The following is a 23,713-nucleotide window of genomic DNA, read 5'->3' as shown; positions in this document are numbered from 1 at the left end:
ACATGCAACTCAGTGGTTTGGTGCTGTTAGTCCTATTCCAGAGCTGGGGTGCTGAGTGATGAAGGTGAATTCCAGGGGTTGATTGACCTTTAGTTTAGGGGCTTCTGAGAAATCTGTGTTTGTGGTCAGACTATGTTGCATTTAGTTTTTGCAAATGTTTGCACCTGAAATGCCCTTTTGAAATTATTTGAGTCTGTTGCAAGCTTCTGAAATCTGTACTCCATCCTCTGGGGTCGTTGTAATTCTGTTCAGACATCTGGAAGAGAATTTCTAATGTTCTGTGCAAATCTGAAGCTTGCCAGATCAGAGTTGCTTTTGAAATTTGTAAAGAAGTAAATAGAATAACTGATACTGAAAAAACACGTATGAACTTGGTTCCCACTCAGGCTAAGCCTTTTTTCCTTTTCTTTTTATTAGTACACTCCAAATATTTCATTAGTGACAGCTTTACATTTGGGGAAGGAGAGAGGATTGGAGCTTAGAAACAGGCCTTTTCCCCAGAACTGGGGTTTAGCCTGTCATCAGTGTAATTTCATACTTACCAGATTTCACAAGTCATCTCTGAAATGACATCAGGAAATCACCATGCTCAGATGTCTTTTGAAGCAGGCAGTTCTCTAAATGTTCTAGATCTATCCAACAAACTAGATTTAAATAAATTACTTGGTTTGGAGTGGTGGCCATTCAAAGTCGTTGAGAGTGCTAGAACAAAATTCCAGATCTCATAGCAAATGTGTGCAGCCTGTTTGTAATGAATGTCCCTTGTGCCCCGATCCCCTGCTGGTATGTTGTCTGTCCAGATGGTCAGTCTGTTTGCTCTCCCTTCCGTTCTGGTCCACATGGGAACCCTGTTCCTGTCCTCGGAGATGAGGGATATTCCGGAGAGAAGAAGGGATGTTTTGTGAAGGTGTAGGAGATTTCTTTAGAGGGAAAATATTTGAAAACCCTTAGATACTGTCCTTTTGTACTTTCAAGGGCTATATCAAACTTGAAGTCCCCTTGGAATTAGGGATGTGATGTGCCAATTGAGTAGAAATGTAGAATTTTATAGATGGAAGGTATCAACACTCGAATTTTAGAGATGAGAAAATCGAGGCCCAGGTGGTGCTGTGACCAGCTATAGCTTACCCGTGAAGTGACATAGCAGGCACTAGAATTTACCTGCCTTAAAGACCACAAATAAAGGCTAAGGATAAAAAGATTTCTCCTCTGCTTGGAGGTGTGTAAACAGTGGGTCCCTCAGGCCTTATTTACATAATTGATCCAAAAGAAGAAGCACACAGTGGAATTTCTAGGTTTACAGTTGACAGCAAGCTCTTCTGAATTATGAAATAACTAACCAATGGGGATTTACTCCAGGGAAACCGTATTAGGGTATGTGAGTCATCAGAAGATTTGCAGGTGAGTTTCTCTGTGGGCACTGTGAGGTCAGATAATGTTTTGGTGGCAAAACCCAGGAAAAGACTTCGAAAACACTTTCACAGTGTTGTCCCAGCTTGCTCGTGGAGATTAAAAAAGACAGGAAATGCTAAGCTCCATCAAAAAGATTTTGGGAAAAAAAAAGATTTTAGAAACAAAACAGAAGACAGTTTTATTTGAGTTTCCACTGTGCTTTGTTCAAAGCTTGGGCACTTGGCTTTAGGAAAGGCACTGGAGTGGGAACAACCAATGTGACGGTACCTAGGAGATGTAGACATTCCTGCTAGAATGGAAGCTCCACCAGGACAGGGCCTTGCCCATCTGTTTTTCTGATAAAAAATATTGGGATTTTTAGTATCTGGAAAGAAGACTGGGAGAAGATGTTATTGAAGCCTGTGAAACCCCTAGGATAAGGAAAGAGGAACCTGGAATGTTCACCTAATCCCAGGAGGCCTCAATGTGGTACTTCAGTTGCCAGCTTCCTGTCTCCTGCTCCAGTACTCTGTTAGTGCGGTGAGGGCAGGGAGGTATCTGTCTTGTTCTCTGCTGATTGTCCAGTGCCGCCTCTAGGGCAGGCCCTCCATCCACGTTTGTCCCCTGCAGGAATGCCTGAAGAGGTATACCTTAAAGCTTTGCAATACATAAATTCAGGATGAAGGCAAAAATACATGGCACCAGCTTTTCTCAACCCTGGATATCATCTGAGTCAGTCTGGGGAATACTTGAAAGTTACTTGAGCCCTATGTATTGAATCAAAATCTCTGGGAGTGGAGTTTCATTTTGAAAAGAGCCCTCCCCACCCCCAAGTGATTCCATATGTACAGCCGAGACTGGGAACTCTATCTTACATGGCAGTACACGAAGGCTGGATACTCTCAAAAGGTTTTGAAACATTCCTGGCTGACAGGCTCACAATTCGTTACTAAGACAAACAAGGGGCTTTAAGGATACATCTGTATCCTTGGAAGGTGATGACCAAGACACTGGATGGTTCACAGTATGGCCCCTGGTGCCTCCATGAGGTGTTGGGTCCTGGGCTGGATGGCATGATGGGGCCAACTGGAAGTCCATTCCTGAGCAGTTGTTTTCCAGAGGGGGTCCGTGGTGATAGTGGGTCCAGCCTCAGGGGAAAGAAAAGAAGGCAGGCAGTGCAGCAAGGTTTTTGGTTTTGATTTTTAATGCTGAGTTTATTCAGTTTAAAAGGTCTTTTTTTTTAAAAAAAAATCTTGAGTTCTATTTTGAGGTGTTCATTTTTTTTTTTTTTTTTTTTTAATCTCGTGAAGGATGGTACTGGTTTGGTTTTTCGGGTCATTTCTTGGTCACCTAAGCCCTGACAGTTTTATGACACTCTTCCTTTCAAATTGTACTAGTTTGACATCAAGTCTGGGTATTACTACTGCTCTGAGGTTTTCAAGATGTCCGTATCCTCCTGTGGACACCTGCTGCTGGGGAAGGTTCACAAATGTCAATGTTAGATTCCATTATGAACATTTCTTAAAACCCTTTTTACTTTCCTCTTCTGCTTACTGGTAATAGTTAGGAACATTGCCAGAGAAGGCTTCACTTCCCCAGCAACCCATAAATTCCATTGCTAAATCTCAGCGTCAACAGATCACCATCACTGCAATGAATTCTACAAAGCAGGGAGAAGAAAGGAAGTGCAAGACAGCCCTTCTCTCAGAAGGACATTGATCCCCAGAGAGCTGCCTTTCCAGATCTCATGCAAGGGAGACAGGACAGATTCATGCCCGTCACAATTTATATGAAGTACCATCAGTCAAAATTCTCATCACTGATTGTTCCAAGCTCAGTTCTAAGAAGTATTAGAAAATCAAAATTCTTTGGAGAATCGTCTCTGTGATGCTACCCTACTGAATAGGCTTTTAAAATCAATTTATTTATTATCAGACATAGCTAATTTTTTAGCTACTCCCACCTTGCAGATGAGGTCATGAGGCTTGAGAGGTTATGTGATTTGCAAAACAAAACAAAACAAAACAAAACAAAAAAACAAAAAACAAAACAAAAAAAAAACAGGGGTGGTGGAGGTAGAATTTGAAACTACTCTTGTTATTTCAAAACCATTCTCTTATCCACTGTTCTCATTTCTCTTGTATTTCTTTGTATTCATTTTATAATGCCTATTAATATTCTTGCCAAAAAAAAAAAAAACAAAAAAGAGAATGGAGTTTTGAGGTGTAAAGGGACCTTACAGCTTGTCTGGGTCATGCTCCTCGTTCAAGGATCAGATCTGAACTGCGGAACACAAGCTGTGAAGAGGAGAGCTGGTCATGGCACCTGGGTCTTCTGGCTTCCAGGCCAGTGTTCTTGCCAGCGCACAGAGTTTTAGAAAATACCATCCAAAATAACACCACTGGAGTGTAAGTTTGTCCTATATTTGAGCGGATATTTTAAAATCACTTGTTTTGGTGACTTCTCTGTTGGCGATGGAGTGCCACTTGTAGTAGTATACATTAAGCACCCTCCTCCTCAGGAGAGGTGACCTTACAGTGACTGCCACACACAAATACACACAGATGTAGCTCAGGTTTGTATGGTGTAACATCCAGGTGCTTGCTGAATAAATGCTATAAGCAAACATATGCAATAAATAATCCTATCCGTATCCTGTAAATAAACAGTGAGTCAATCGATATCCGTGTATCTGGATCACCTATTTATACTCAATTTGTAGATTTATTCCCTTCAAGGATGATCATTTGAGTGAATTCATTCTGCTAGAATTTCTACTTTAATGGTTTTATTTTTCATACTAACATTCAGCCAATAACAGAGGATAATTTAGGAGATGGTCTACAGTGTTAACAGCTTGCGCGGATGCACCCCCATCCCATGCACATGCATACAGAGAGGGAGGGAAAGGCAGAGGGAGGGACACTTTTCTCTCTCTTTAACCTGGTTCTTTTCAGGTATCTTTCTATTATCATACATTTTCCTTTTCTCTTAACTCTTATAAATTATTTGTAGGCGGCAAATGTGTACAAAACCGAAAGTCTGTAATTGTAGCTTTTGCAGGAACTAGAGGGAGTGAGTGATAAAGTTGGAGGCCCACTCTGCCTTGGGGTCTCAAGCAAATGTCAAACGCTGCCTGAAGCCAGCCTCCCGGAAGATGATTTGTGGCAGCAGGTCCTTAGCCTCAGGGTGGGGTGATCAGGAGGGAGTGGGATGGATCTGGGCTGAACCAGAAAATGCGGGTCTGTCGAAAGGGGCTGTTTAGCTTGATCTGTTCAGCAGCCAATTGTTGCCATATGGGAATGTGGGCAAGTCTTGCCAGATCTTCTGATTTTTCACTGTAAGCCAGAAATCTGGATTATTACTTTAAAATCTCCTGATTTTAAAAGATTGGCTAACTCAACATTTTAAATAAGCACTTCCTGTAGACCAAACAAAATGGCTTTGTGGGCTGGATACAGCCTGCATGCCTAGGCCCTTAGAGATAGATGGCCTTAGTGGCCGGATAAACAGAACAAAAGTACGATACACTTTGACAAATGAGATGAAGTGGGAAACAACCCAAAACTCGATTTCATTGTTTTGTGCCCCCCACCCCAAAGCAGAAAATCAACAACAACAAAACCCTCAAAGCCCCATGATGATAAGTTTCTGCCCTTTAAATTTGTTATGTTGTATCTGGAGTGAATGCATTTGAAGGGTTGTCTTGCTTGAGGAGTAGTGATTCAGGGAGGACTATGTAGTTTGTGAATAAAGCGGCCAGGTGAAGATGACACGGGTCTAGGGGTAGAGGGGGGGCAGGTGGCCCAGGGGTAGAGAATGAGGGGTAAGGCCATTTGGAGGTGAAGAAAGAGATCATCTACCCCCACCCCCCATCCCCAGGATAGGGGAAGAGGAGCATTTATTTAGATCTTAAAATCGATTTGGGAATCCTAGAGAAGAGCCCTTACACGAGAAAGGGAAAACTGTGAGCCCATAAACATTTAGGAGCAGCGTGGCATCTCCGTGGGCGGGCGGAGTGCCAGGACCTTGCCCCTCCCAGCGTGTGGCCTGTGTTGTGGCTTCGCAGGAGAGTTGGAGTGGGAAGGACGGGAGAGGCTGGGGCCCGAGCAGGAGCCCTGGCAGCGGCTGAGGAAGCCGGGAGAGCTGCCGCTGTTGGAGGGCAAAGGGCAGCGTGGCCGAGGGGGTCGCCGGCAGCCCCCAGCTCCCCGTGCCTCTGCACCCCGCCAGGGAGGCTGGCTGCTCGCTCCACTTGGAGCAGCCCTCCCCCCCCCCAGCCCCTTTGGGTGAAGGCAGCGGCAGGCGACAGCATCTGCCCATCCCAGCTCCCTAGCAGAGCCTGCCATCCTCTCCCTGGGAGATGCTCTGCCCCAGGAGAGGTGGGACCGAGCAATCTCCAGCTGAGCCCAGCCTGGACTCCTGGCTGGACAGCGGATCTTTAAGAGCATTGTTCTCTTAATATCCCAAGTATCGCACATTGTTCCTGGAATTTCAGCATTTTCTGGGAAAGAAATCTTTTGATTCATCAGCAGGTTTTATTCCAGTCCCTAGGACTGTCATCCCTGTGTGAGCTGAACCGTGTCCTTCTCAGCTGGCCTGACTTTAGATTTTTAGTCCTTTGGTTGCCTTCAGAATAAAAAACGCATTTAAAAAAGTACCCCCCCCCCTTCAACCCTGCATCAGTTAGTTTAATGCAATGAAGGTCTTTTTTTTTTTTTTTTTCTTCTCATTATGGAAGCCAGTCTGTAGTATTGAGAGAATGGGTGCAGGTTTCCTTGCACTATTGCTGGGAAGAATTCTTCAGATTCCACAGTTTGTTCTTCCAGGGTCTCTAGTTCACAGATGGAAATCCTGGAATTCTATCAGGAAGTGAAATTTATAAATACTCTTTGTGCTGGTTTGGGGGATTAGCAAATTGTACAAGAAGTCTCCTTGAACCTTCGTATAAAATACACTTTAAAAAGAACACAATCTTAGAGACCGATTCTATCCTGGAAATAATACTAGGAAACATTTATGTAGTACTCACATGCGACCGGCACTGTTTGGGGCCCTTTGCATGGAGGAGCTCATTTGCTCCTCACAACGCGCCCCCTTCCCGCTGCCCCCATGTAGCCCAGGACACTGGCTGCACCTCCCCATGACTGCGAGCAGTCGAGGGACTCGGGGCCAGGCACTGGCAGTGACAGAGCAGTGATGAGAACCCAGGCCCTGGTGGCTTTAGGATCCGTGCTTTTGAGGACTGCATTATTGCCTCTTGCATTCTTTCACAGATTTGCTTGAGAAACTCTTTTGCTGGGGCACCTGGGTAGCTCAGGGTTGAGCATCTTCCTTCGGCTCAGGGTGTCATCCCAAGGTCCTGGGATTGAGTCCCGTATAGGGCTCCCTGTAGGGAGCCTGCTTCTCCCTCTATGTCTCTGCCTCTCTCTCTCTCTCTCTCTCTCTGTGTGTGTGTTTCTCATGAATAAATAAATAAAATCTTAATAAAAAAAGAGAGAGAAACTCTTTTGCTTCTCACATTACCTTGGCTTTAAACTCAGGCCCAAGATCGGATTTGAAAAGAGAGTGAAAATGTTGTTCCATCCTCAATCACTCCTCCCCAAACCAAATGAACAGAGTCGTCAGGAAACAGTTTCCATCTAGAAACAGAAAGCTGCAGATCTTCCTGGAACAGCGTGCTAGCATCCTGCCCAGATCATCCTCAGGGCTGCCACTGGGGCCTTGCTGCTGTGACAGCCCTCACTCTTGGCACCAGAATTGTTTTTAAGAGCACAAAAAGTATTTTATTTTACCTTTACCTTTACAACTAGTGTCTTTGGAGTGCTTCTGAGAACATTCTGAAAACTGTTTTTCACACTTCATATAAGGCAGGGGAGGACCATGGATCTGGAGCTTGAGGACTACTTGAGATGGTGTTGGCCCTTCTACTGACTGTGCGACCTTGGATTTAACTTCACGGTGGAGTTCATTGGGTTTCATCCCCATGGGAATGATGGAGAGGATAGTAACAGCACCACGCCTGGTTTGGTGAAGATCAGGTGCTATTACACAGGACAGTCATTTGTCAACAACAGGAGCCATGTGTATTAGGCAGTAAGGGGACCAACGTGTCCTTTGTGAATCGTGGAAGCCATTGTCCATGGGTGAGCGGTGGGGTGGAGGCTTGGGAGCACTTGGGAAGGTTTGTGTTGATTTGAACTTCTTTCCTTTCCTGTTCGCTCCCTACCTGTGTCATAGTATGGACGATCGTGTGGGTGTCAGCTCCGTTTCTGGCCCAAGCTCCTCTTCCTTGGCTTTCCCCCCTCCTACTTGGGCTCGCCTCCAGTCTGCCTACAAAGTGCTGTTTGTTGTCCGAGTGAAGCAGGCGATTCTCTGGGCAGCGACACTGTGGCTGCAGGCAGTTACTGTAGTTCAAAGCGAAAAGTCAAGCTGGGGTAGGAGGGACACTGACAGGGCTTGTTCGTTAGAATCTTGTACAATGATGTTTGAAGGAAAGAAAAGGGAGTAAGAGATGACTTATCAATAGAAATATTATGAAATACCCTTCATAACAGAACAAAATTGGGTAAGGAGAAAGGGCATTAAGAAATCACTGCTTATTCGTTTGAGAGCCAGTGCTTATTTTTTTTTTCTTTTTGAGTGAAAGCAAATGCTTTTTGAGCACCATGTCTTGCAGTCCAGTCTAGTAGCAGAGGAAACAAAAATTAATAATAAAAATAATAAGCTGTCATCTTGGTGAATTTTTAGGTGGTCCGTATTGAGCCAAACATTTTTCATGCTTTACCTTCATTTCAGTCAGGAAGGTGGGTATCATTTGTTGCTATCCCATTTCAGAGATCACAAAATTGAGGCTCAGTATGTTTACATAACCTACCAAGGATTGCAACTCTAGTCAGTACCTTGGAAGAACTACACTTTGAACCTGGATCTGTAAAACATGAGTTACATACGCCCTTGCTTTCACGGGGAAGACTGGCATGTGAACAGTTCAGGATAATTCACGCAGTGTATGGTAACTCGTACATGAGCTACATTTTTTGGACATTTGCTCAGAGGAAGGAGAGACTGATTTTTGATCGGAAAGGTCAGCGAAGATGTCACACACACAAAACTATTTCAGAAAAGTAATTTGAACAGAGCCTTTAAAGGATGTGAAAGATGGTGTCTGGTAGAGAAAGGGAGGAAGGCCGAGGGGACTTTGGGGCAGCAAAGTGTGGAGACGTAAAAGAAATACATAATGTGTTTGGGGATTGGTGCTGTGCAGATTGTGAGGGATGTGGGAAGAAGCAGTTTGGGACAATTACACTAGAGTGTCCTGCTGGGGAACTTGGACTTCATTCCATTGTCTTGGAGGATTATTCCACTAAAGGTTCATGAGAAGAGACGTTATTTGCTCTGATCTCTGACTTCAGCAATTCCGGTGGTGGAGTGAAGAGAGTATCAGAATATCTGCAGCAGAGGTTCCCAGTCAGGCTGCACCTGAGGGTCCCCTGGGAGTTCCCTAAATGGACTGATGAACACCCTCACCTTCAGCAGTGATTTTGATGGTATGGATCTAGGGTGGGGCCTGGCCTGGATGATTGTGTTGAAAAGGTCCTACAGGTGCTTCTGAATGCAGTCAGATCAAGGAACAGGTCCTGTGGGCATTAGGACATTGGGTACAGTGGTCTGGGCAGAGCCTAATTGTGGGTTTGTCATGATGTCGCTAATTTCTATTTTTATTTTTTTTAGTTTTTAGTTTTTTATTTTTTATAAGGATTTTATTTACTAGAGAGAGAGAGAGAGAGAGAGAGAGAATGTACAAGCAAGGGGAGTGGCAGGCAGAGGGAGAGGGAGAAGCAGGCTGCCCATCCATAGAGCCGGGAGCCCGATGCGTGACCCCAATCCCAGCACCCTGGGATTGTGACCCGAGCCGAAGGCATATGCGTAACCGACTGAGCCACCCAGGCCCTGTGTGGATAATTTTTAAACCATGGGATGGGGCCAATAATCAATACTTGAGGAAGATCTGTCTATATGTTCTATAAATATTAAATGACAATTTCAGAACATGGTCTAAAATGTAGTAATATGGCTCTTAACTTTATGCCTTTGTGTTAAACTTGCCTTTTTTTTCTTTATTTGAAGGAAATGGAATATGTAGGATTTCCTTGGTGACTGTTCATCGACAGTCTCTCAGAGCATGAGTTCTGGAGTCCACTGCCTGGGGCAGGGTGGTTTCAGCACTTCCAGTTCAGTTTACTCTCTTAGGAGTTGAATGAAATGCTGCTCACTTGTGCATTTCCTGGGACCAAGCCTGAACTTAAGCCACTTTTTCAAAATGTTACAGACCTCTCTTACTCCCATTTCTTGAGTTCTAAATCAACTACTGACATTTAAAGTATAATTTCTGCTGGGAAGGCAAACAGTTGTACCAAGGGAGAAGTGATTTCTCAACATTAAAGAAATTAGAAATTATAATTTATGCTTAAAAAAATAATGTTAGTCCAAGTTTTAGCTCTCTTCTCTCTTCCTTCTCCACTGTTCTTTATCCTGCCTTGTGTTTGCAAACCATTCTCATGACCTTCTGCCTATGTGGCATATTTGTAGTGGGGCCAGATTATACATACACCACTGACTTTTTCATCAGACCTCCAAATTCAGCCTTTGAGCCCCTTTGTTTCTTTGAATTTTGCTAACAAAGTCTTCTTGTCAAAATGAATATTATTTCTCATGGAACTTTACTGATGGTGTGTAGAATAATGGGATCATGCTTTCTGAAGTTCAGACCTAAGGTGCAAAATTTTTAAACATATCCAATTTACCGTTGCTTACTTAGCTCAGTCTTGGCTTTTCAGGTCTGGTGGTGGTTAGTCCACCTCCATTGGATGCCCTAGCCCCTCCCGGAAAATTAAAGGAGCACGAAAATGAAGCTGAATTTGTTTTTCTTCACCTCTCTGTTAATTTAACGGATTTGATCAGCTTGCCCTCATTTGCCCTTTTCCACCTCCCAAATTAATGTTATACAGCGTGAGTAATTTCTAAGTTACTTTTGAACACTGTTCCTTGTGGGTCTTTGCTTCATCATACTAGTAGAGATACCCAGTGTTTTTCTTTCTGGTCTGCTTAACTCCTGTGTGGTTCTTGTTGCCACATAAGTTTCAGTTGATTTAGTGATCCTGATTTCATGGGACACTGTATCGAATGCTTCAGGAAGATCAAAGTACATGGGGTTCCTTGCATTCCCTTCCCTTGCTAACTCAGTTGTGCTGTAGCCAGGCAATCCTGGAGCCTTGCAATCCAGAATTCCACTCACGGCCGGGAAGCAGTTCTTCTTCCTGGCTTTTCCAGTCTGCGAATATCTTTTCCTTTCTTTCCAGTATCCTTTTTTTCAGCAACATGTAGCAGGCTGTATATATCTCTTACCCCTGACAAACATTTTTGCTGCAAAAAGGAAAAACTCTGAGCCTTTCATCTGCCATGCTCATTGTGCCACACCCTTGGGACCATTCCCCCATGAACTTTCACACTGGAAAAAGCAAGCCCAATCTAATTGTGCCTTACTGGTGGTAAAACGTGTTGGTGGAAGGTAGACTCCGTGGCCAGCCAGGCTGCCCAAGTTCCAGTAGTTGCTAACGGTGTTACTTTGGACAAATTAGTATCTCTGTCTGTTTCCTGATCTGTAATGCAGAGGTAGTCCTAATTTCTACCTCATAGGGCTGTTGTCAGGAATAATTGAATCAGGACAAGTAAAGTGGTTAGAATTTGTTTAGCTAGATTTAGTTTAAACCTTGGTGGATAATCTTTTCAAAAGTTTATAATAATGTTTCTGGATTTTCTAGGCATTTTGTTTCTCTTTTAATCTGTTCACCTTAACCGTTCCATTACAAGGAAAGGAAAGGAAAAAGAAATATCTCATTTTGCCTCTATAAACTATTCACAAATTGCCCCTTTTCTTTAAGATTCTATTATAATAGATCACTGGGAATTGATATATTTAATAGATAGTGATGTATGTGACTTAACTCCTTATTAACTCCCATATTTTGCTTCCATCAGATATGTACAGACATTTATATATTTTTAAAATCCTTTTTAAGAACATTATTTTCTTGGTTGTGAACATTATATTTATTTGACTCGTTGGAGCCAATCCTTTTAAGTTGTCAGATTTCTAATTATTTTTTAAGTGGATGGATGCCCAAAGAGAATTATTTTTTTCTTAAGATTTTATTTTTAAGTGATCTATAAATACCCAACATGGGGCTCAAACTTAGAACCCCAGGATCAAGAATCTCATGCTCTCCTGACTGAGCCAGCCAGGCACCCCTAAGTATTTTTTTAATAAGGAAGCAGAAATACCCACTACAGAAGGTAAATAGACAAAACATGCTTTCCAAAGAAAAATGTCTTACAGGGCAGTGTTTAGTCTACACAATACACATAACGATCAACAGTCAGTAAATAATCCAAGGCTGTCTATTGCTAACAGTTTGTGCCAGGAACATTTTGAATACTCTTAAATTGTGTACAGGTATTTGCATTAGTCAAACTTTTTTTTTTTTTTTTTTTTTTGCATTAGTCAAACTTTTGTAGGTTTTTGGTATTCTTTCATATTAATTCTTTTTTAAATCGCTGTACATCAGCCACTGTGGCCCACTTTACTTACATACTTGCATACTAACTCAAGAGTGAGAGGGGAAACTTGGAAAAAGTATAATGAGATTTTGATCATCACAGTGGATCTGTCGTATCTATTATTTTATAAAATAATACTCAGCTGCAGCCCCAGAGCATATATGTATGCTAAATATGTATGGACTTCCATTGCTAGGGTTTAAAATCAGTTGGCCTATTGCAAAATACATGTTTATAATTTATACTTTACAGAAATTTGGCAAGGTGATGAAGTGACATGATGCAGCTGAGAGAACATCGTGAGTTGTGTTTGAAAAATAAGATTCTTCTGAGTAAAAGTTGCATAGCACAGAACAATAAATCCATAGCCCAAATGCACCCACTCATTTCTCTTCAATTAAAAGGAGGAAGGACAGACCCAGGGTGAGGTTAGCTCCATTACCTGCTGCTTTGAGAAAATGACTTAACATCTGTGAGCTGCACTGCTTCTTCTCACACAGTGATAATGACTCTTCCCTGAAAAAGCAGTTCTGCAAACAGGGGGGCAAGGCATGTGAGCGTCCCAGGTAAAGTCACTAATTCTGTGCAGCGCAGGTGGCTTCATATGTGTGATTAGAAGCTGGGGAAACTGAGGCACTAAGTCTTGAGATATACCAGCTCAGGCCTGTTAATCACCCTGACCCTGTGTTTCTGCCCTATAGCTGGGTCTTCTAAGTCATGCTATGGAGTGCTCTAAGCAGTGCTTTCCTTCTCAGCTTGTTCAAAGCCAGGAAACTCTGTGCCCAGAAGGGACCCTACACTGTCTTGCTGGCCAATTTTTAAAAAATGATTTGCACCCCTCTGCTGTTATTTTGCCATGGGAAATGACATTCTGGCTTCTTGAAAATGGCTAATAACCACTGTGGGTAAATGCCAATCAAGCCAGCCAGTTGGCTCCGAGAACATCTTCCTTGAAAGCCATGGCCCAGGTTTTGCAGAGGCTAGGAGGTGAGTGTGAGTGCCAGAGACCTCCTTTACAGAAAAGCCTGTTGCATGTGCCTCCTGGAAGTGCAGACAGACAAGGACACTGATGTAAAGGCTGCTAGGGCAGAGAGGCAAATCTCTTAGGTAAGCCAGACGGCTTGTCAATTTTCGTTTTCTTGTTTGTAAAATCCAGCTGTAATAATGACCAAGAATTCTCATACAAAGAAATCTGTGGCAAACATTTTTAACCACCAAAGTAGGGTCTTTTTCTTTTTTAAGATGAAGAAAGATAAGCGGCATCATTTAAGATAATGGGTATATCGTCTCCTCCTCCACACCTGTTAGTCCTCAGACAAGCTATCTCTTGTCACTTAATTTGGAGCCTCCAAAATGGCTTTTACAGTATTGCCAGTCTTCATCCACAGACTGCTGAACTTAGGGAGTGGAGGCTTCCTTTCTTTCTTTTTCTTCTTTCTATGTATTTCTATGTATTTATTCATGAGAGACACAAAGAGAGAGGCAGAAACTTAGAGGGAGAAGCACGCTCCTTGTGGGGAGCCTGATGTGGGACTCGATCCCAGGATTCCAGGATCATATCCTGAGCCAAAAAGGAAGATGCTCAACCCACTGACCAACACAAACCAGGTGCCCCAGAAGTGGAGACTTTTGAAAATGAACTTTCAGTATTCTTCTAAAATCAGTTGTATCTCTTGTGGTATGATTTATACCTGCTAGGGAGCATATTTTTCTCTTCCTAGGAGGTGTGATTTTAATTTTTTAAAAATATTTTATTTATTTATTCATGAGATACAAAGACAGAAAGAGGCAGAGACATAGGCAGAGGGAGAAGCAGGCTGTCTGCAGGAGCCCAATGTGGGACTCGATCTGGAACCTCGGGATCAGGCCCTGAGTCAAAGGCAGACGCTCAACCACTGAACTACCCAGGCGTCCCCTAATTTTTTTTTTACCTCAGTAGTTGTAAGGTAGAAACACCTCTCTATGAAACACAGAAGGTGTAGGAGAATAGCTAAATGATGAAAAGTACAGCTGAAAGTGTGATATGATACTTAGACCTTGTAGCTATTAGGAAACCTGCCTGTAGGAATGTCGTATGTATTATCCAAACTGTATACTTTGGGATCCATGCAGGTTAATTTAAGCATATGTCCTTTGGTTTTTCTTAAGAGTTTCTTTTTTCTTCAGAGGTTTTCCGTCTAGGCTCTTGGAGTTATAATGAGTAACAGAAATGAAGGCAGGGATACCAAAATGTATTTTAATTAATTAATTAATTAATTAATTAATTCCAAAACGTATTTTAAAACAGAATTGCATCCTCAAAAACATGGTAATTATTGACAGGGCTGTTTAGATGAGAGAGAAGTGAGAGAAGTTTTGAGCTACATGCCTTCCTTTCTGCTTCCTTCCCACCATGTACTTTGTGTGTGTGTGTGGGGGGGGATGGCAGTGCTTTGAGAAAAAACATTAAGTCTGTGAAAAGAGATGAAGAGTTGACAGACGGACAAGTCCAGGGAAGCAAGGGACTGTGAGAAGGTAAAGGTGGCAGCCGATGCAGAGCTGGACCCTAAAAGGATGCTGAGAGCCCTCAGGAAGATTTCAGCAATAAGCCCTCATTACACTGAGCGTGCCCGATGATTGGGTCTATATCTCTGCCCCCCACCCCACCCCCACCCTGCTGCTGCACTTGGACTGCCCTTGCCATTCACCTGCACAATCTACAGCTCCACGGTGTGCTCCTCAGTGAGTGGGTAGGCAAAGGGCAAGTGAGACGCAGTTCATCTGGACACAGGATGAAAACACTCACTTCAGCAAGCCTCTGGGGTCTTGCATTGCCAAGGTTCTCAATCATCTTTTTGCATGTGCTTTGCTTCTTGGCTTGTCAGGAGGCTAATAGCATGCTACTGACAGGTGAGTGTGAGCTAAGGGCTGAAGCAGAAGGAAATAGAAAATAAGAGAATTTCGACAGTTTTACTAAAAGTTGAGGTCATGTGTGTATGTGTTGTTTTGTTTTGTTTGCCCTCTTTAAAAAAAAAAAAAAATCCCAGTTAGTGAAAAAGAATTCAGGGAACAAATATTAGTCAGCCGATTAGGTTCTAAACTTGCTCAGACTTTGTACCTTGGCATAAGAGAGGCTATCCTAGAACCTTTTGAACTTTTGCCACTGAGTAATTCTGAAAAGGCTGAAAGAGCCAGTAGTAGATAGTAGGAAAGAGCATGGTGTCCTCTGCTCGGGTAATCAAGGTACATACTACTGAGGTGGGTAAGGACCCTGGCTAGTTCAACCCGGTTACAGCATGGAAATTGCAGGATCATTTAGAGATGAAGAAATGGATCACAGATGGTCGCTGGGCTTGATTTTTCTCCCAGGATTCACTATTGTTTTGAGAATTAGCAGAGTGTAGAGGAAATGGCCCAGATTTTATACTTAGGAAAGACCTGTTATTCAACTCTCCATTTGACCACTTTCTAGCTGAGACATCAGGACAGTTACTTAACTTCTCTGACCTTGTTTCCTCAGTGGGGAATATGAGAATAGGACATTTGTAGATCTGTTGGGAAATGTTAAAACTAAGAGCAGATTAGAATGAGATGCCGTCTAGCGCAGAGTAGGAGCTTAACGTCCGTTGATTAATTTCTACTTTCGTCCAAATTCGGTTTTTCATGGAGCATAATTATCTTACTCTGCATGCTGAGTTTTGACACACGAATAACTGTTATTTAAGCCATCAGCTTGATGACAAAAAGAGCTGTTTATCTCAGACCGCCCTGTAGGTGCCCTGTGATCCGAGAGAGAGATTCGTGTGCAAGGGCAGGCAGGGTACAGGTGAAGCCGTCCACACCTGGAAGCCCAGAAACCCGGCACTGCACACACATAGGAACTCCTGGAGCTGGCGCGCTCTGCATATGGCAGATTCCTAAGCCATCTGTCTACTGTCTCTTAAACGCTACCCTACCCTGAAGTTCACCTTAAGTGGGAGGCTAATGAGGGAACCCAAACTCCGGATTCCCGAACCGCTCTGTGATTTCATAAGCACAAAGAAAGAACTTGTTTTCTGAGACAATACACTATGCCGTTATCATCTGCGTGGAGCTGGGATATGCAGTGTTGGGGACTGCGGATGGGGTTGCTCCATGGGGTTGCTCGTAGTAGAGACCCCCCCCCCCCCCCCCCCCAGCACCCAGGGCAGGCGGCTGCGTGCGCGCTTCCTTCCTCGGAGGCAGCCGGCACCACACGAGTGATCTCCCATCCCGGGCGCCTCCAGTTGCCGAGCGGAGTGGATGTGCTGGGATGTGGCTGTTCACTCTACAATTTTGCATAAATCCAGCCTCCACTCCCCTGGAAAGGCTCGGTCCCCGTCTTCACACCTTCCCCGCGGCGATTCTGTTCCCGGGCGGGGGCGGGGAGGAGAGGAAAGGACGACACGAGGCCGAGTCGGGGAGGAAGCGCGCGGTCCCTCGACTCGGTACAGTCGGGAGGGGAGGGCGCGGCGGGGCTGGAAACGGAAGGGCTGCGAGGCCTCCGCGGGGGGGGGGGGGGGGGGCTGCTGGGGCGGCGGGCGGGGGCGGGGGCGGCCGGAGTTATGCAACCCGGAGCCCCCCGTGCTCGCTGCCGGGGCTGCGCCCTGCACTCCGCCGACCTCGGGTCTCTCGCTTTCTCTCCCCTGTGCCTTCAAACAGGAAGTGCACGGCCGCCTGTAACGTGCCGCCGGTCCCGGGATGGAGGAGTGAGGTCCCCGCCGCCGCCGCCGCCGGGTCCTGCCTGCGGAGCGCCCCTCCCCGCTGAAGCCGAGTCCCCGGAGAGCGCCCTGAGGGAGCAGGGTGGCCGCCGGGTCCAGGTGCGTGGGGTCCGCCCGCGAGCATGCGGGCCGGGGGTGCCCGGGGGGCCGGGGGGGCCGGGGGTGCCGCGCAGCCAGCCGTCCAGCCCCGCGCAGGGGTCTCCGCAGGGGTGGGGAGGGGAGGGGAGCAGGGGAGGGGAGGGGAGGGGGCGGCCGCCGGGACCTGCCCCCCTCGCTCGTGCAGCCCGGGAGCCCTCCCCGAGCTCCCGGCTGCCCTCGCCGCCCTCCCCGCCGCTGCCGCCGCCGCCTCCTCCCCCCCCTCCCCCTCCTCCTCCGCGGAAGGAAAAGTGGTGCCTGCAAGTGGGGACCCAGGGGGAGACAGAGGGGAAGGGGAGCGACAGTCTCGGTGCCCGGGCTCGGAAATTGCACCCCTGCAGCACAGCCCCACTCTGTTGGCTGCTTCTTCTAATTCTTTTTTTTTTTTTTTTTTTTTTTTGGAGGGAGGGGGCGATGAGGGGGAACCAGACTTCCAGGAACGGAGGGAATTAAGGGAATTAGTGATGCCGCGGCGCGCTGGAAAGGGCAGCCGGTGCCGAGGTGTTTAGTCTGGTGTCTGGCTTGTTGGAGCTCCGGTTGCGGCTTCTCAGCCGGGCCGTGCTCAGACAGGAGGTGTATTAAAGGTAGGAGCCAGACATCTTTATTCATCATATTCCGTTTCCCATCAGAGCAAAGCGGAGAGTGACTTTTCCCGGAGTCCCCGGGTAGACCGTTCGCGTTCGCGTTCGCGTGCGCGGGCATCTGGGCCGCTCCGGCTCCCAGGTGGGGAGGACACTGCTGGGGACCCGACGGGTGTGAGGCGCGGCCCGTGCGGCTTGGTTTCCCCGGCAGCTCCGGTCTCCGCAGCCCAAGTCAGATGGACTTCTCCCCTAATGAAAGCCTGGCCTTGTTTCTCTGCCTATATTTATCCACCTGGTGAAACTCCCGTCTGGTGGAGGGTCACCAAGGGAGGTTGGACGGTTGAGAAGAATCAGCTCCAGGGGAAGACTGGCCTCAAATGCAGTGTTTGAACAGTGTGAAAGCTCCTCTTGCCCTTTTATTTTGGAAGAAGGGATGCGAACAAATGGGGGGGAAAGCGGGATGCTGCGAGGAAGGGTCCCTTTCCGCAGAGGGAATATGCGGAATGCCGCCACCCTGTGCGGTTAGCTCCCTCACCTTACTGGGTGGCCAGGCCTCATCCCGAAGCGGGATCCGTTGTAGATTTAAATTTATGATGTCAGATGCAGGCTACGTGATTCTAACGTGTGCTTTTTGGTTTTTTTTTTTTTTTTTTTTTTTTTTTTTTGCTTTTTGTAATAAAATATATTTCCTACCTAATTTTGCTTTGAAAGGAAAATCTTTTGTAGTCAGATAGCCTAATGAATTTGCACTGCCCTCTCCCTCTCTTCCCCGCCCCCCTCCGTCAGTAGTGGTTTGAATTCCGTGATCCCATTATTCCAATAGTCCTTCAGAACTTAGTCTCTTTTAAAAGGCAGCTGCTTTAAGCATTGCGATAATATCGATAATTGCCATAATTGTGTTAGCAGTAAATAGCCAAGATACACTATAAGAACTGAACAATTAATTTCCTCTTTTTCTAGATAGATGGACGTGGACTTCTTAAATTTGAATTTCATTGTGATATGTCTGTGTTTATGCCTCTTCTCTTGCCAAACATATGACAAGATTAAAAGTGAACACAATTTGTCAGTGAGAGAGACTCTTGAAAGACCTGTATAACCATAGTACTTTGCCTCCCTTTTTATACCGGAGTATACCCTTGGCACCCTGGTTCATTAATTTACTTGAGGACTTACTTCAGCATCAGTCATTCTGCTTCAGCAGCCTTTGTGACTCTCCAAATGTGTACCCTGTATAGAAACAGGATTTATTCCCACCCTGGCCGAATTTCATAATTATTAAGTAATAACCCAGGAATAATGATAACTGATCTTAGGATCCGCATTTTCTGTTTACAGAGCACATTTGCTAGATCTCATTTATAATTTGTTATTCCCTTTAATAGTCTGGTGAAATAGAACTCATTTACTCCATTTTATGGAGAGAAGAAACTGAGGCTTATGAAATGTGACTTGTCAGTGGTCATATTGGTAAATGAAGATGCTCGGACTTCAACAGTCTTTTGATTTGCAGTCCTTGGCTCTTCTGTAATCTGGAAAGTTGCAACCTGAGGAAGAGATGGCAGTGCTGATTCAGGGGTCTTTTGCCATTCCAAGAGAGCTAACACTGACTTGAGGCTACTACATCTTCCCATCTTTTCCCACTCTCTCCACCTAGAGGTCAGAGGTTTCTTTGTGGTGATTTCCACCCCCTCCTCCACATTTGTAATTTACACTTCCTCTGTATTAGTGACTAGATTTAGCTGTGTTTGCATCAATGTGATTTATTTTCCGCTGCCAAAATTCCAATGACATATTTTAATTTATAGATACCTTGTATCAGGTGTTAGTGAACAGTATCTTTTTGAAGGGTCAGATTGGCATATTGTATCATTTTAGAATAAAAAAGGTAGTACTTCTGGTTTACCCCTAGAACACTTTATGTCCCAGGAAAGAAATAATATATTAAAAAATGATGTGTGTGACTCTGTAGAGCCCACTACCATACATACCATACCACCACCATAAAAGCCCTCCAGCTTCCCTATTCCAGTTCGGGATACCCACTAACAAGGTCATATTACAGAGGCACCAGGCTGGCTCATTGGGTAGGGCATGATCTCAGGGTTGTGAATTCGAGTTCCATGTTGGGCATAGAGATTACTTTAAAAAAAGAAAGAAAGAAAAGGTCATGTTATAGAAAGAAATCGGAAAACCCATATACACCTTATAGATTAAGTATTTTTGTAATATTCCCTTGATGGAAGTAAGTTTATTTTTCTTATCTTTGCAATGCTTAAAGTTAAGCCTCTCTTTAGCTAATATCTTATGTTGCATTGAGAATATAAATTAAAATGGGGAATATATTTTCACTGGGAAATGCTGGATAAAGGATTTATTTTCTCTGCAACAGTTGGAATATCTGTCATGATCTATAACTTCTCCTCCTTAGAATTGTGTCAGAGTATCAGGAGAAGGGGAGAAGATGGGGGAGGAAAGAGATAAAGTGAGTGATTTTTGTTTTATAAGTGAGGAATGAAGTATGTATGTTTTCTTAATACACCATGCACAGCCATTTCTGTTTGGGACAGTTACAGTGGCTTGTGAATAGGAATTAAAGCATAACATGCTTTGATGTTAAATGCCAAGGAAAAGTTTATGACCAAGAGAGGACTAGGGGTGGAGATAAATGTGTTAGGATTTTCATTCATTTTTTTTTCATGTCTAGTATAAAATAAAAATTGTCTTTTATTGAAAATTGTAACCTTTAGAGCAGCATTTCTCAACCCTTACAAAAATTGGGAAGCTTTTATTAATACTTAAAGATTTCAAAGACTTTGACATGCTTAGAGTTTTACTTCTTGTTTCTGATGATTGCTAATATTTTGTGACACAGGTACTATTTAATATCATTCAACTGAGTACATATTGTAAATAATGACCACATTATTATAACAGCATCTTCCTGTTTCTATAAAGTAGTAGTATATATGCTCACTTCCGCCAGGACCCTGAAGTCCGTAGGTTTGGAAATCAGAGCTGAAGTAAACAACTGTTCCAGGCTGGAAATGCTGAGGTGGTAATTTAAATGTATAGTACGCTCACCATCAGATTATCAAGATTCACAGGTAGAGATTTTTCCCCTTTGGTGTCCATTAAATAGATGATGTGTAACGTCCTGACTTTGGATCTGATTTTGTTTCAAGGTTAATTGTTTTCCATTGTCTGCTTTGAGGTCTTAGAATTACTCCATTGCAGATAACTGCAAGTCTTCTAAGAACATTTTGCCTACATTACTTCTATGAATGCCCCTTCCTTAATGTTTGTTGAGTCAGGACTCTTGACACCAGTTGCATAATCACCACTGTCTTAAGTACACCCAGCAGCAGCCTTATATTCATTTCCCAGAAGCTAAAAGAAGCTTCCTCCCAACCGTAACCTTTACCATTTTTGATAAGTATGTAGAAAGATATATTATTTATCTCTATTCTGTAGTGGGAAAAAAGTCCTATAAATTCTTATTGAATCAGCCTCTTTGGTTTCCATGCCTGTTGCTATAGTTTTGGTAGTTTTGGTATTCTGTTTAAGACAGGGGAGGCTGAGCACCAAAATCTCTTAGGGTTAGTGCATGGTTTTTTTTTTTTTTTTTTTAAGATTTTATTTATTTATTCATGAGAGACACACAGAGAGAGGGGCAGAGACTTAAGCAGAGGTAGAAGCAGGCTCCCTGTAGGGAGCCTGATGAGGAACTCGATCCCAGGACCCTGGGATCACGACCCAAGCCAAAGGCAGACACTCAACCCCTGAGCCACCCAAGGGTTCCAGGGTTACTCTTAAAAAAAAAAAAAAAAAAAAAAGAAAGAAAGAAAAAGTCACTTCCTATTTATTGAACACCTCATGTGAGTCAGACACTTTACTTGGATTATCTCTAATCTCCCAGTGTTGTGCAGGGTGAGTAACATCCCTGTTTTATAAGTGAAGAAACTGAGGTGGGCAGAGATTGTAACTTATCCAGTGTACAGAAACTAGCTAAGGCCTGGACTGTTTTTGATTCCCCATGCTCAAACACTCCCTCCTGTATATCTGCTTTTTTGTCTGTCCTTAACCTCACTGGGGAAAAGAAATGATAGAACTCTGCTTAGTCTTACCTTTCACTTTATCTTTTCAGTAAGGGTTAAGTTATACCCATAGAGAATATGTGTTAGGAAAGAGGGACATAGGGGATCCCGGGGTGGCCCAGCGGTTTAGTGCCTGCCTTCAGCCCAGGGCGTGATCTTGGAGTCTCGGGATCGAATTCCACGTCAGGCCCCTGTATGGAGTCTGCTTCTCCCTCTGCCTGTGTCTCTGCCTCTCTCTGTGTCTCTCATGAATAAATAAATAAAATCTTAAAAAGGAGGGGGGGAGAGGGACATCATGGTATGAGTCAACATTTTTAGAAATTTTATAAAAAACATTTTATAAATATTTTTGGCTTTCATGTAATATGTATGCTTTTTTTCCCCCTAAGGAGCCTAGATATATTGAATCTGTTGGTGATAGTTTCTTGAGGCAATATTGCCCATAAGCAGCATTGCTGGATCTTAGGTTCTAAGTGTACTGATTTTCCTAGGAGCTCTACAGGTTGTTGTCTTAGTGAACAGTATCTCCACTAGTACTGCATGATGATTTCTTTTTTTCTTAACAAATTTCCTGATTTTTGCCAATCTGATGGATGTTACTTGTACTTCATAGTTTAATTTTGCCTTTTTATGATGACAAGTGAGGTTGAGCATCTCTTCAATTTACTTAATTCAGTTTCCCTTTTCTGTGAATCGGGTCTCTTCCCTCTTTCTGGCCAGAAGTTCCTTGAAAGCGTTCTTCTGGCATTTCTGTATATTCTAGAAACTAAACCCTTCTTAGCTTTAGGTATTGTGAACACTTTCTCCCAATATGTCACTTGCCTACTAACTGTCTGTGGTGACTTTCATCAACAATATAATTTTTAATTTTAATGTAGGTGAATCCCATTGGTTTTTGATATTATTGTGGTCTGTGCATTGAGTTACTTCAGGAATCCTTCCCTATTCTAGGCTTAGAGTTTAGTCTTTCCTCACTTTATTAATTTTATAGCTTTACTCTTGAGTTTTATTTGGAATTGAAGCTATGAGGTAGAAACCCATTTTTACTTTTAAAAAACTGTTCATGGGCAGCCCTGGTGGTGCAGCAGTTTAGCGCCGCCTGCAGCCCAGGGCATGATCCTGGAGACCCTGGATCGAGTCCCACATCGGGCTCTCTGCATGGAGCCTGCTTCTCCCTCTGCCTGTGTCTCTGCCTCTCTCTCTCTGTGTCTCTATGAATAAATAAATAAAATCTTTAAAAAAATTTTAAAAAACTGGTCATATTGTTGGCCAGTTTCACCAATACTATTTATGAAATAATCCTCTTTCTCTACTTCTAGTATGTAAGTATACATTTATATAGATCTCTTTCTGAGAACTCTTGTTTGTTTAGGTGGCTTATTTGTGTGCTTCTGGGTCATTAATACACTTTTTAAATTACTGTGGCTTTAGGGGTGCCTGGATGGCTCAGTCAATTAAGCATCTGCCTTTGGCTCAGGTTGTGATCTCGAGGTCCTGAGATGGAGCCCCCATGTCAGGCTCCTTGCTCAGCTGGGAGTGGGCTTCTTCCTTTCCTTCTATCCTGCCCTTGCTCACACGCTCTCTTTCTCTCTCTCAAATAAATAATATCTTTAAGAAAAATAAAGTACTATGGCTTTGAAATATGTCTTGATACATATGCATTTATATAACTTGATCTTATTGCCAAGATTAATATAAATTTGAAAGTTTAAAAATAGATTGTGTTAGGTAGATTTCTTGCTGTTACTTGCATGTTCGTTAACTCTTTACACCTGCAAACATTTTCTAGAAATGTGTTTACTTCACTAGGAACATTCTGTATTTATGTAATAACATATTTTAATTTTAACATCTCTAGTATTACATTTCCTTCTCAGTTTTCTTTATTTCTTCATTTTTAGCAATATGGCTCCCTCCACACTTGGTCATCTCTGTAGGGCAGGGGGGTATCTCACTTCAAAGGCTTCTCTCTATTCAGTGCTCTGCATGTGCTTATAGAGCTAGGATGTGCGTTCCTGGTATGGCTTTTGAATGAATGTTTTATGAGTTGTGATGCTGTAACACATGGCTGAACAGCCTTGAAAGCCTGTTAATTATAGATGTCTCTTTATTATTGGGAAAACATGGCCAATTTTGGCTTGATTTTCTCCAATTCTCCAAGTTCACTTCTCTC

General features: G+C 43.7%; 1 protein-coding gene across 9 annotated transcripts in view; it reads left to right on the top strand.

Annotated features, from left to right (window-relative positions):
• Window positions 1-23,713, top strand: part of LRRC8D (leucine rich repeat containing 8 VRAC subunit D) — a 114,265-nt gene that overhangs the window by 4,233 nt on the left and 86,319 nt on the right. For 5 of the 9 annotated variants that reach the window (XM_025417721.3, XM_049111707.1, XM_025417718.3 and 2 more), the window contains one exon: window positions 16,669-16,826. The exons of 3 other annotated variants lie outside the window; for them this stretch is intronic. The gene's annotated coding sequence lies outside the window, so the exon portion shown is untranslated. Of the gene's footprint in view, window positions 1-16,299; window positions 16,455-16,668; window positions 16,827-23,713 lie in introns of those variants that run through there. One more of the 9 variants, XM_025417720.3, reaches the window with a different exon arrangement.

This window comes from Canis lupus, chromosome 6, assembly GCF_003254725.2.
Source record: "Canis lupus dingo isolate Sandy chromosome 6, ASM325472v2, whole genome shotgun sequence".
In the NCBI taxonomy this organism is placed as follows: Eukaryota; Metazoa; Chordata; class Mammalia; order Carnivora; family Canidae; genus Canis; species Canis lupus.
The sequence above is the reverse complement of the archived record's forward strand: the minus strand, read 5'-3'. Positions and strand labels throughout refer to the sequence as shown.